Source organism: Tachysurus vachellii, chromosome 23 (genome assembly GCF_030014155.1).
Source record: "Tachysurus vachellii isolate PV-2020 chromosome 23, HZAU_Pvac_v1, whole genome shotgun sequence".
Lineage (NCBI taxonomy): Eukaryota > Metazoa > Chordata > Actinopteri > Siluriformes > Bagridae > Tachysurus > Tachysurus vachellii.
Genome location: NC_083482.1, coordinates 5,298,080 through 5,310,916, shown reverse-complemented (window position 1 = coordinate 5,310,916; position 12,837 = coordinate 5,298,080). Strand labels below are relative to the sequence as shown.

Below are 12,837 nucleotides of genomic sequence, written 5' to 3'. Positions count from 1 at the left end.
ACAATAAAAAGCCACTGTAAAATGTGCAGTTTTACTGTATTGTGGGGTCCAGGAAGGTCAGAAAAACAGTCAGTATCTGGTGTGACCACCACTTGCCTCACGCAGTGCAACACATCTCCTTCGCATAGAGTTGATCAGGTTGTTGATTGTAGCCTGTGGAATGTTGGTCCACTCCTCTTCAATTGCTGTGCAAAGTTGCTGGATATTGGTAGAAACTGGAACGCGCTGTTGTATACGCCGATTCAGAGCATCCCAAACATGCTCAATGGGTGACATGTCCGGTGAGTATGCTGGCCATTCAAGAACTGGGATGTTTACAGCTTCAGGATTTGTGTACAGACCCTTGCAACATGGGGCCATGCATTATCATGCTGCAACATGAGCTGATGGTCGTGGATGAATGGCATGACAATGGGTCTCAGGATCTTGTCACGCTATCTCTGCCTGCCATCTGCCCTGTACAGTGGAAACCAGGATTCATTCGTGAAGAGAACACCTTTCCAAAGTGCCAGATGCCATCAAATGTGAGCATCTGCCCACTCAAGTCGGTTACGACAACGAACTGCAGTCAGGTCGAGACCCCAATGAGGACAACTAGCATGAAGATGAGCTTCCCCGAGACGGTTTTTGACAGTTGGTACAGAAATTCTTTGGTTATGCAAACCGATTGTTGCAGCAGCTGTCCGGGTGGCTGGACCCAGACAATCTTGGAGGTGAAGATGCTCGATGTGGAGGTCCTGGGCTGGTGTGGTTACACTTGGTCTGCGGTTGTGAGGCCGGTTGGATGTACTGTCAAATTCTCAGAAACGCCTTTGGAGATGGGTTATGGTAGAGAAATTAACATTCAATTCATGGGCAACAGCCCTGGTGCACATTCCTGCAGTCAGCATGACAACTGCACGTTCCCTCAAAACTTGTGTGGCATTGTGCTGTGTGATAAAAACTGCACATTTTTAGAGTGGTCTTTTATTGTGGCCAGCCTAAGGCACACCTGTGCAATAATCATGATTTCTAATAAGCATCTTGATATGCCACATCTGTGAGGTGGAAGGATTATCTCAGCTAAGGAGAAGTGCTCACTAACACAGATTTAGTCTGATTTGTGAACAATATTTGAGAGAAATAGGCCTTTTGTGTACATAGAACAAGTCTTAGACCTTTGAGTTCAGCTCATCAAAAATGGGGGCAAAAACTAAAGTGTTGCTTTTATAATTTTGTTCTGTGTGTGTGTGTGTGTGTGTGTGTGTTTGTGTGTGTGTGTGAAATCATTGTTACTTTACAGCATTTCCTCTCACCTGTCTAAAATGCTTTTGTAGTAAAGTATGTAAAATACACTATATAGCCATTATACGAAGGTGTTTATGATTAACGTCAAAAACTACCTTCGCTTACCTATGCTTGCCTTAGACGCTTAGATTACCTGATATGTCTGGTACCCTGGGTCCCAGAACACACCTAACCAGTGCTGATGGAGCCCCTAAAGGCCTAGCTAATTTCACATGCCTTAAGATAGTCTCCTCTAACCAAAGCTCTTTCAGGTTTCTCAGTGGGTGCTTCACAGAGGAGAGCAAACCTGTTAGACATGTGAAGTGGAGAGGAGTGGTGCTCCCGTGGGCAAGCCTTAGCGTTGGCTTTGGTTTTGCGACTAAGCCACTGAGTCGTCACCCATTCGCCTCGCTGTGAGGGCTCTAACACCAGAGTTGGAGGGTTACTAACTTCGCCTAAAGCTTCCAGATTTTCCCGTACAGAAACTATACTACTATCGCTATCCCTCTCTAGTGTCTGGATGTGCATCTCTAAAGCTAAAATCTTCTCTGTCAGAGAGCTAACTAACATATACCTATCACAAGTAAAATTATAATGATAATATAAAATAAAATAATGACGGAGGAAGAGTTAATAAACATCCTGCAGCTCAGACACTGGACAAGCTGAAAGTTTGCCATACTGATTACGTACCTTTGACTTGAATCAGATCGGAATATTAAAAAGATCTGAAGAGCATTTCCTCTGCTAGCTGTTTGAAGACAGGAAACAAAATGCATCTCCCGAAGAAGAAGAATAATATTAACTGTGATTGAAAACTAAAGAATTGAATAAACGGAAGCGACAACATAAAATATTAACTAAAAAGAAAAAACTTGCAACAAACAATTCAAACACAGGAAGTGACGTCCGATTCAAACACAGGAAGTGACGTCCACTCTAATAACCTCCACTCATTTGGAAAGGCTCTCTACTAGATTTTAGAGTATGGATATAGGGATTTGCTCATGTAACAACAAGAACATCTGAAGCATTTACAGAAAAATTGCTATTTGGTATCCAAGATTTCCTCTAGCTTGACTAGAACAACAATCTGAGCTAGAGAGACACAAGACCTATACCATAATTCACCACCAGGTTTGACCAAGGCATGTTGTTCCCTAGGTGACAAAGAGTGACCAGTACTTGCCAGATATTCCTCCACTCTGTTAGATTTCTTTACAGCTTCCCTCATGAGTTCTTTTCTTTTCTGTTCATCAATTCTGCAGTAATATGCTGTTTGTGGTCATGTCAAGATGGTGTCCCATTTTCTGCACATCTTGAAGATTGCCTTCCAACGTAATGTTTCAGAAATTCTTCTTTACACTGCTCCTGATCAATACCTTGATCAGGACACTGTGCATTTTTTGTTAGCTCTTTGCAGACCATGGCAATCATTTTAGAATAACTTAATTGATGACAGATTAATTCATTTTAAATATGAGCTTGAATGTGATTGCATACTGGTCCTGATTCTTTGAGGCATTTGAAATAATACAGTTCACATTGAAGAATCATATGTTGGTATATAGAGAGCAAGTGACAACTCTTACTGTTTTTGTTCTGCAGCACAAGAGCTCAATGTTGTATTCAAGGTGATGCTTTAGGTGTGGTTTCATCCCCCCATTTGACAAGCCAAAACCTTTCATCTTCCCGCATTTTCTTGTGTCTAACAAGCTTACTCTGAGCCAGCTGCAGCTTAAGCAGACCTGCTGCATCCATGTTTCTTCTGTCAGGGAGGAAGATTGGGTTGGATACAAATGTAGGTTTATTAGAACAGTCAACAGTCATAATCCAAAAGGCTTATCCAAACAACATGATCCAAAAACAGGCATATGTCAGGCAATCAGCAAACAGAGTCAAATAGGGCAAAAACAGGAATCAAATTAACAATCATAATTAAAAGCTGAAAAGCAAACAACAATACAATGGCTTCTTCAGTAGTGTGTTGAAGTGAGACTTTGTGCAAACTAAGTAAATGAGTCTTTTAAAGTGTGTGGGAAAATGTATGCTTAATTAGACATCCAATGAACTTGAACATGTGACTGGGTCACATTACATGCTTTGCAGTCTGTCAGGTTGATGGGAAATAGAGTTCAAGGCTGAAGCCTCTGGTGAATACATGCCACAAGAAATAAGTAATTAATATTACTAAACATTTAGTGGTTTAGTTGTGTTTTTACTCTGGTTGTGCATAATCTGCTCACACTGTTTTCTTTTTCTCAAAATGACTGGCTATGAATTTAAAAAATCTGGAAAAAAATGATGAATTTTATCAATTTCTTTCAATTCTTATTATTGAAATTTGATTTGATGAATAAAAATCAGTCTTGAAATCCCTATACTAAGTTGATTTTTGCATATTCTCACAGAGCTTACTGTGGGTTCCCCAGATTCTTCACACTGTATAATAAGCAGGTAGGTGTGTTAATATGCATTGTAACCATTGATGAATGGGTGTCCCGTTTGGGTGAATGCGTAAATAAATGCAGTAAGTATACATACAAATAAAAATGCCTTTCTAAACATGTAATTGAAGTTGTAAAAAAAAAGGTTTCCCAAATTATGCAACACGCTGTACTACATTACTTAACGTGTCATTATCATCGTTTGCATTCATTCAGGATTAGCTATGTTCCTTTAGAATATATGAAGATATGACCAAGTTTATAAATACACTGGCTACGTTAGAGGTAGTCGAGCAAATCACATGAGACCATGCACATAGGTATAAAATACTAATATAAATATGAGCATAGGACTAAAACCGGCTTTAATGTTAGGATGGTATGAGCAACAGGAAATTCGGTAATTACTTAAAAAGAGCAACACATTTTAGCCTAAACCTCAAGGACTACCATAACAATTGAGAATACGCGCCGGAGGACTCAGTGCCATGCATGTGATATACAGTAAATAAATGCTTACACCGTTTCCCTGGAATATTATGGCGTACAAAGAAATCTTCGGTTACGCAGACCGACAGAAATATTCACTTACCTTTCAGATTAAAAAAGGTCGTAACAATGAGCGCATTGCCTCGTGTGTCGTCATTAATATTCACGCAACAATACTTTCGGAGCCTCAATAAGACGTTGCAAAGACTGCATAACGAAGTGGGGCCTAACACCTATCCACCCAAGGCTATTAAACTCAGAGATGCACGCTGAGGAGAGAGAGAGAGAGAGAGAGAGAGAGAGAGAGAGAGAGAGAGAGAGAGTGTTGCGGGGGTGGGAGGTTTGTGCGTGCGTGTTATCTTCGTTTATGACGCGTAAGGTGTTGTATTTGTGTGTGTGTGTGTGTGTGTGTGTGCGTGTGCGTGCGTGCGTTTTACTGGCGCATGGAAGCAACTGTACTTGTCGGTGTCCTAGGCAACGATGTAATGGATGGGGTTGTGGTTTATCTGTGAATGCCCTTTAAGCAGCTTGACTTCAATAGATGTTTTCCTCAAGCCTGAATCTGCTCTAGTTCTTACCAGCCGAAATTCGTAGTCAGACTGTTTTTTCCAGCGGTTTATATTGCTTTATGATTCTAATGATAACACATAGACTATATGATCGCTGAATTATAACAATGATGGAATTCTATGCTTCCACAACTGTGACTCCATTAAGCAACTACACGTCCATATGTTGTGCGTATTTTGCGTTCTGTAATAAAAAATATAGCGAAGCCAATCTCCAAAGTAAAGATCACTGCTACCATCTCGTGGCAGAAATTGGCATTTTCCAACGGTGTTTAAGCGCCAATGAATAAAATAAAACAGTACAAAAAAACCCACAATTTACTGCGCTCTTTCTTGTATGCGGCAAGACTTAAAAATTATTCAAAAATGCCATATTTGGTGAACGACCTTTTCTTTTGTATACAGCAAAATACAACAAACTTGTTCTGTTGAAAAGTACTGTATGTACTGTATATTATCGCATGCTGTAATAAAAGTTTTAATCAAATAGCTTCTCTGTGATTAAACTTTCGCATGCAAAATTATAAATGAACATGAGCTCGTACATCACTCCTCCACCCTTATCCCATGTGTTTCATACCCACATTTAATGTAGCCATAAAATTCCAGGCAATTAAGGTGTTTACTTTCCAATTTAGAGTATTTCAAAATAATAGCTAGGGCAAATAATAAGTAGATTTTCTTTCCGGTTTTATTAACAATGTAGCATTTTCATTTGGTCAAAATGTTACACAATTTGTCATTTATTGATCTTATATCAATATCATATCGATTTGTCATTTATTGATCTTGATCATATATATATATATATATATATATATATATATATATATATATATATATATATATATATATATATATATATAGTCCTCCATCACTCTGCAATGTCCTCAAAGCATAACTTTTCCATCACAGCATGGGTGAGGACTCTCTCCATATTTTTTATTCTCTCTCCATATTTTTTGTTTCTTTTCAAGTGCGGTGACTACACTGCTAAATAAACAATATATATATATAGTGTAGTCACCGCACTTGAAAAGAAACAAAAAATATGGAGAGAGAATAAAAAATATGGAGAGAGTCCTCACCCATGCTGTGATGGAAAAGTTATGCTTTGAGGACATTGCAGAGTGATGGAGGACTCTGCAATGGTCAAAATAAAGTTTGCTTTGTATATTAAATGAATGGCAGAATTTATACTGTTTCTAATAAAATGCTGATAGGTGGTAAACACATTCAGTATATTTTTTGTATGTTTGTTTAGCTTTTATGATTATCAGATGTCTAGCCACAGAATGTATTATGGCATACAGAAACTAGGGAGTATACAGCTCATTGTAGGTTGAGACATTGAGTGGTTGTCATCATTTATTGATCTTGCCAGTAGCAGGAAATCCAAACACTGACATATTAGGCCTGCAGAAGAAAGACTCTGATCTTTTTATTCAGCTGAATTTTTGCTGTCTCTGAAGTGTTGCACAGCATTAAAAGAAGATGCCATAGCCAGTCAGCAATTAATCCTACAAAGAAATCATATCATTCTATAAATATTAATTCTTATGGCTTGACTAAGAGCAAACTGAATAAAATTTCAGGGTAAAAAAGTAATGCTGAGAGGACAAGTGCAGGAGAACCTTAATCAAATCCAAAAAACAAATCCAAAATAGGTGAAAGGGGCAACAACAAAACAACAGGTTTTCAAAGCAGGGCATGTTCAAAATAAGGTTGTGGTAGGAACATGGCAAAATTGGGATATCAGTGTGTGACCGATAAATTTTACAAAATCCAAAAATTAGGTAAAGTTAAAAAAAGGTAGTATGCAATGAACAGGATAAATTGTAAAGTACATGGCCTGAGGTGTGAGCAGAGCCTAGGATATGGCCTGGGCTAGGAGCAGTGCCTTTGTTTCTTGGGGGAGGAGCATGAACTGTGATGTGGCCTGGAACAGGAACAGGTCCTCAGCAGGGAGCATTTGGAACAAGGTCTTGGGGGCCACCAAAAGAGTCTTGCCATGAAGCAGGGCTTGGGAGGCTTGCACATGGACTTGTCATGGAACAAAGCTTGGGAGGCTGCCATGTTGGCCTCATCATGAAATCTGATTTGGAGCCATGTGCTAGAACCTGCCCCATTGGCATCTGGAGAAAGCTTAGAGCTGGAGGCTGCCATGTTGTACTGATGGGAGAAACTAAGCATTTTGAAGCTTCAAATCAATTGAACCAGTGGTGTTGCAAAAATTATTAATTGTTTCAAAGCTTTAAAAAAAACACATGCTGGCAACATCTGTTGTACAAAATAATGTAAAGGCAAGAGATCTAGGACCAAAGATAATGGCACCTTTTACAAAACATTTAAAAATATTTTCACAACAGTGTAATGTTTTCAATTCAGTATAATTTGCAAACCATTAAATAATATTAAATATTAGTGAATTAGTTAAGTTTTTCTTGTTAAGACCATTTACATGCAATTACTATCATGCTACCTTTTTAATTACTCTCACGTGTGTGTCATGAAAGCAACACATGCAAAGTGAAGGTGTAATGTTATGACTCAGGAGTCATAAGGTTATGAGATGAAAAACAGAACTCTTGGGTAATAAGATAAGCTGCATTTTTTTTGCATGATGTTTCAAGCCGTATAAGCGTTTGTGTGAAAGTGAACTTATATTTTACAAAAATAAATCTGTGGCAAGAATGAAAACAAGACATATATTTCATTATATATTTTTATTTAAGAACAGAAGTTGTTATAGAGTTTTAGCACTTAAATGATTTCTTTTCTTGCACAGAACCTCTCCTGCTTTAGAAAAAACTTTTTCCAAAAGCTCCAGTGGTTCACTGTTTAAGTCAGATTTACAGTGATGGCACTTTTCACCTCCTCCATTAAATTCTCTTTGTCACGTTATACCTTGCAGCGTGCATGTCCTTCAGTCCATTCCTTGTAGGAATCACATATGCTGGGTCAATCTGCTTCACAAAAGTCCAGAAGCACTCATATGCCACCACAGAAAATGTGTGTGAATCATTAATTATTATGTCCACCAGAGCATCTTTTTGTCCTTTTGCCTTGCTTAAAATAAATTAAATGACTTATTTGAATGTCGTTTGAATGTCATTTACACACATAGCTTTTAGGTTTGATTAAAAATGATCCCAACACTTTTTGGCATTTAGAGGCCTGGAAGATTTGGGGTGAAAGATTTTATACATACCTTGGTTTGGTCCACCAAATGTTTCACCTCTGCCAGATTTTTGCCCATCAGCTACTTGCAGGTGCTTGGATCACAAGTGTCGCAACAGGAAGAAGGTACATCTCACTTTTAATTCTCTATATATATATATATATTAATTATATCAATATTAATAGTATTATATTCCAAACTCTCAAAAACCATTGACCTTGGTCATTTAAAAAAAAATTTCACTTATAGCACAATATACATTCTGCCAACGCAATATAAAATATAAAATAAAATCTGGCAGGATTTAACATCAGGTAATAACGGCACATAATAAAGAGAGCAGTAATGTGTCAAACCAAATTTGACACATTACATTTTCATTAACATTCAGAATAAAACTGACCCAAAATCTGTGAAAACTGTAGTAGACAGTTTGACTGTAGTAATTTGATACACACTCCGAGTCAATGATTCGGGAAAAAAGGTTTGTAAAAGTTTCGAAGTTTTATGAAGCAGTGTTTCAAAAGCAGCCATCACAGCAACAGTGTTTCAAAAGCAGCCCAACTGCCGGGTCCCAGGTCCCGCGGTGCTATTGATGTTCTGTTCCCAATTTGCGTCATTCAGCGTCGAGTTCCCTCGAAAAGGGAACTACACCAGGTTACGTATGAGAAGGGAACGAGATGCTGCATCACTGGCCATGCCACAGGTGTCCTCTCACGCTTCCTTTAGACAAATAGAAGCTGAAGTAATGTAACGTAGATGCCCTTATATGGACTTGCTGGTGCGTAATCACTTCGTCACGTTTTTCACAAGCCATTAAACTGGTGTGTGTGCACACAGCTTCCTTATAGAAGCATTCCCATAGCGTCAGCACTGACCCAGCATCTTGTTCCCTTCTCAGGGAACCAGGTTACATAGAAGGGAACAAGGTGACATTTTGTTTTTTCTTGAAAAAAACTCTGCCAAATAGGTTCAATCAGTGATTATATTGGCTTAAAAATGCTAGCATTCTGTTTTGCTTTAAAGATTATTTTTCTTAGACAATTAAATTCTAAACACTAATCCTCCTAGAGCTTTTACGCTATATGCACCAAACACAGCCAAATTGTTCACACTGGTCTGACTTAAGTACATAATCGAAATTCCCATAGAATTCTATTAAGAATTGGAGTTTTATTACTCGTCAAGCTTTCAAGCTACTTCCACCAAACTCAGATCGAATATCCAAAAAGTTCTTATTGACATATGTTGAAAGAACCTTAGAATCCTGGCTCAGCTCACACACATGCCTGTGTGGTGGGAATGAGGGCAAGGGGAATTGCTGGTGTTCAGGGCTGATGCTCTTCTTCTCTACAGCTCTCTCAATCACTGTGGTTGAAAAGGAAATTCTCAATTCTTTTACCTATACACTTGAACCTATCTATCCAATCAACTCTTAAAGGACTAGAACCCTATCTATCCACTCACAACATAGACATGTGACATAAAAATGCTCAGAACAATGAGGAAAACTGTGTTACACAGTACATATTCTGATGACATCACATTCTTCGACCGCCAAAATAAGTGGAATCACAAAATTATTGGCAACCGATCTGTCCACTCAAATCCAAAAATCATTACTTGCTTCATCAAGCCACAGAAAATTTCATTAAATTTCATTCAAATTTCACATTCAATCTGTAGAGATGGATAGCGAGATTAAGAGCAATGTAGTTTCTGTAGGGGAAATTCTACTGCCTTAAGCCCTATTCGGATGGGATTAGTTTTACGTGGGGATGTGGAGTAATGCAATTTTACCTCAGGATGTCTGTAATATTAATTGGCCAATTCGCACGGGACAAGACATCTCAGTAAAACTAGCAGAAGTGGGAGGTAACTCGCTTTACGCACCACAGTAACCTCCTTATCGTCATGTGCGTATGACATTGCTTCCTGTTATCATGTGCGCAAACAGACAACATGACGCCTCCATGCTTGCAAAAACTACTTTTAAACAGGAAATGATGGAATTTTACCGTACATATTTACAGCGGGTCTATTCGGACGGGATTAGTATTACCTGAGGTTATTTTTCCTTTTTACAGAAGGTAAAAGTCACCGTATTCTTTACTGACAATAGCCCTATTCGGACGGGATTAGTTTTACGTGGGGACGTGGGGTAAAGTAATTATTACCAGAGCTTCTCGGTGATTTTTGTCCCATCTGAATGTGCCATCTCGGTAATCATTACAGACAATGTCAGTAAAGATTACGGCGACTTTTACCTTCTGTAAAAAGGTCCGGAAAAATTACCTCAGGTAATACTAATCCCGTCCGAATAGACCCGCTGTAAATGTGTACGGTAAAATTCCATCATTTCCTGTTTAAAAGTAGTTTTTGGCACGTTTTGCAAGCATGGAAGCGCCATGTTGTCTGTTTGCGCACGTGATAACAGGAAGCAACATCATACGCACATGACGACAAGGAGGTTACTTTGGTGTGTAAAGTGAGTTACCCCTCCCACTTCTGCTAGTTTTACTGAGATGTCTTGTCCCGTGCGAATTGGCCAATTAATATTACAGACATCCTGAGGTAAAATTGCATTACTCCACGTCCCCACGTAAAACTAATCCCGTCCGAATAGGGCTAATGTCTGTAATGATTACCGAGATGGCACATTCGGACGGGACTAAAATCACAGAGAAGCTCTGGTAATAATTACTTTACCCCCACGTCCCCACATAAAACTAATCCCGTACGAATAGGGCTTTAGTCATAGTTAGTAACCCCCAATTCCAGCATTAGGGCCTTCATCAATTCTCTCTGCCTCATGTATCTAACAGGTTTTCTCTCCTCAGTGAATGTAACTTATTGCCATTGTTAAAGGAGATCCAACACATTGTTAATGCAGATCCAACACATTTGATATGAAGCTAGAACTGTTAAATATCCGAACACTTATTTTTAATGAAACAGTTATTGATATATTGGATAAGCGGTAGAAAATGAGTGAGTGAGTGAGTTATTGATATATATTGTGTTTATAAGAACTAAAGGAAATAAGTATGTAGCATTAAATTAAGCAAGTCGTCCCAGGGACAATTATCAGCCCTGTCTAACTGGCACAGAAGGAGTTGATGCAGTCTAATCAGTCGGGTCCACAAATTATTATTTACAGACCTCTGGGTCCATAGTATGAATTCCTTGTGAAATTCCTGATTTCAACTAAAATTTACCTGTGTCTTTTAAGTGTTGGAGACTTTTATATACATTTTGATAATCTGGAAAAGCAGTTGTTTCCATTCCAGTCACAGTACAGGTGAATGAGAACGTAATTAGGCCCACTCATAAAGGTGGCCACACTCTTCAACATCAAAAATGTATTTTATTGGGATTTTATGTGATAGACCAACACAAAGTGGCACATAATTGTGAAGTGGAAGGAAAATGATAAATGTTGTCCAATTTTATTTTTACAAATAAATAACTGAAAAGTGTGGCATGCATTTGTATTCAGCCCCCTTTACTCTAATGCCCCTAACTAAAATCCACTATAACCAATTGCCTTCAGAAGTCAACTAGTAAATAAACAGCATACAACATACAAAGACAGTGAACAAACAGGACATCTATTTGTCATCCACAAATCTGGCCTTTTTGAATGAGTGGAAAGAAGAAAGCCTTTGCTGAAAGAAAGCCACAAGAAATCCCGTTTGAAGTCTGTGACAAGCCATGTGGGGGACACAGCAAACATGTGGAAGAAGGTGCTCTGGTCAGACAAGACCAAAATTAAACTTTTTTGCCTAAATGCAAAGTGCTATGTGTGGCAGAAACCTAATATTGCACATTACCTTGAATACACCCTTCTTCAGCAGGGACAGGGTCAGAGTTGATGGGAAGAAGGATGGAGCCAAATACATGGCAATATTAGATAAAAACCTGTTAGAGTCTTCAAAAGACTTGAGACTGCAGCGGAGGTTCACCTTCCAGCAGGACATTGACCCTAAACATACAGTCAGAGCTACAATGGAATATTTTAAATCAAAGTATATTTATGTGTTAGAATGGCCCAATCAAAGTTCAGACCTAAATCCATTTGAGAATCTGTGGCAAGACATGAAAATTGCTGTTCAAAAATCAAGCCCTGACTGAGCTTAAGATATTTTGCAAAGAAGAGTGGCAAAAGACTTGCAGCTCTAATTGCAGTGAAAGGTGGTTCTCCAAAGTATTTATTTAGAGGGGGTGAATACAAATACACGGGTATGAATATCTTTGCAAGACACTGTAAATAATAATATCAGATCAGTGAAAAGAATGCTCTACTCCCCATAGGAGACTAAACTTATTTCCTAATTAAAATCATTAAATTATATAGTAGATATTTTATCTACATTAATTTGGCAGTATGCCTGGATAATCTTCTCTGCACCCAATCCACCTACTGTCCCACATCTGGGTCAGAAGTGTTGTGTAAAAGAATAGTGTCAGCAAGAATCAAAGGAAAGGTGTGCAAGACAGTAGTGAGACCCATACAGTTAGAGACTCTAGAAGTAAGGAAATTACATAAAGCAGATATGGAGGTACAGTAGCAGAGGTGAGGATGTTGAGGTTCTCTTTAGGGGTGACAAGGATGGACAGGATTAGAAACAAGCACACCAGAGGGACAGCTCAGGTTGGCTGTTTTAGGGACAAGGTCGGAGAGGCTAGGTTGAGATGGTTTGGACATGTGCAGAGGATGGAGACTGGTTATATTGGTAAAAGGATGTTGGAGATGTACAGTAGTTGCCAGGTAAGAGGTCAAGAGGCAAAAATGGATGGATGTGTTAAAAGAGGACATCAAGTTAATTGGTGCTAGAGTAGAAAATGCAGAGGATAGAGTTAGGGGATATAGGATAAAGTTTGA

General features: G+C 38.6%; 1 protein-coding gene across 1 annotated transcript in view; it reads right to left on the bottom strand.

Moving 5' to 3' along the window:
* Positions 1-12,837, bottom strand: part of ptpn5 (protein tyrosine phosphatase non-receptor type 5) — a 551,551-nt gene that overhangs the window by 65,100 nt on the left and 473,614 nt on the right. The window contains exon 2 of the mRNA XM_060859760.1: positions 4,306-4,471. The gene's annotated coding sequence lies outside the window, so the exon portion shown is untranslated. The remainder of the gene's footprint in view (positions 1-4,305; positions 4,472-12,837) is intronic.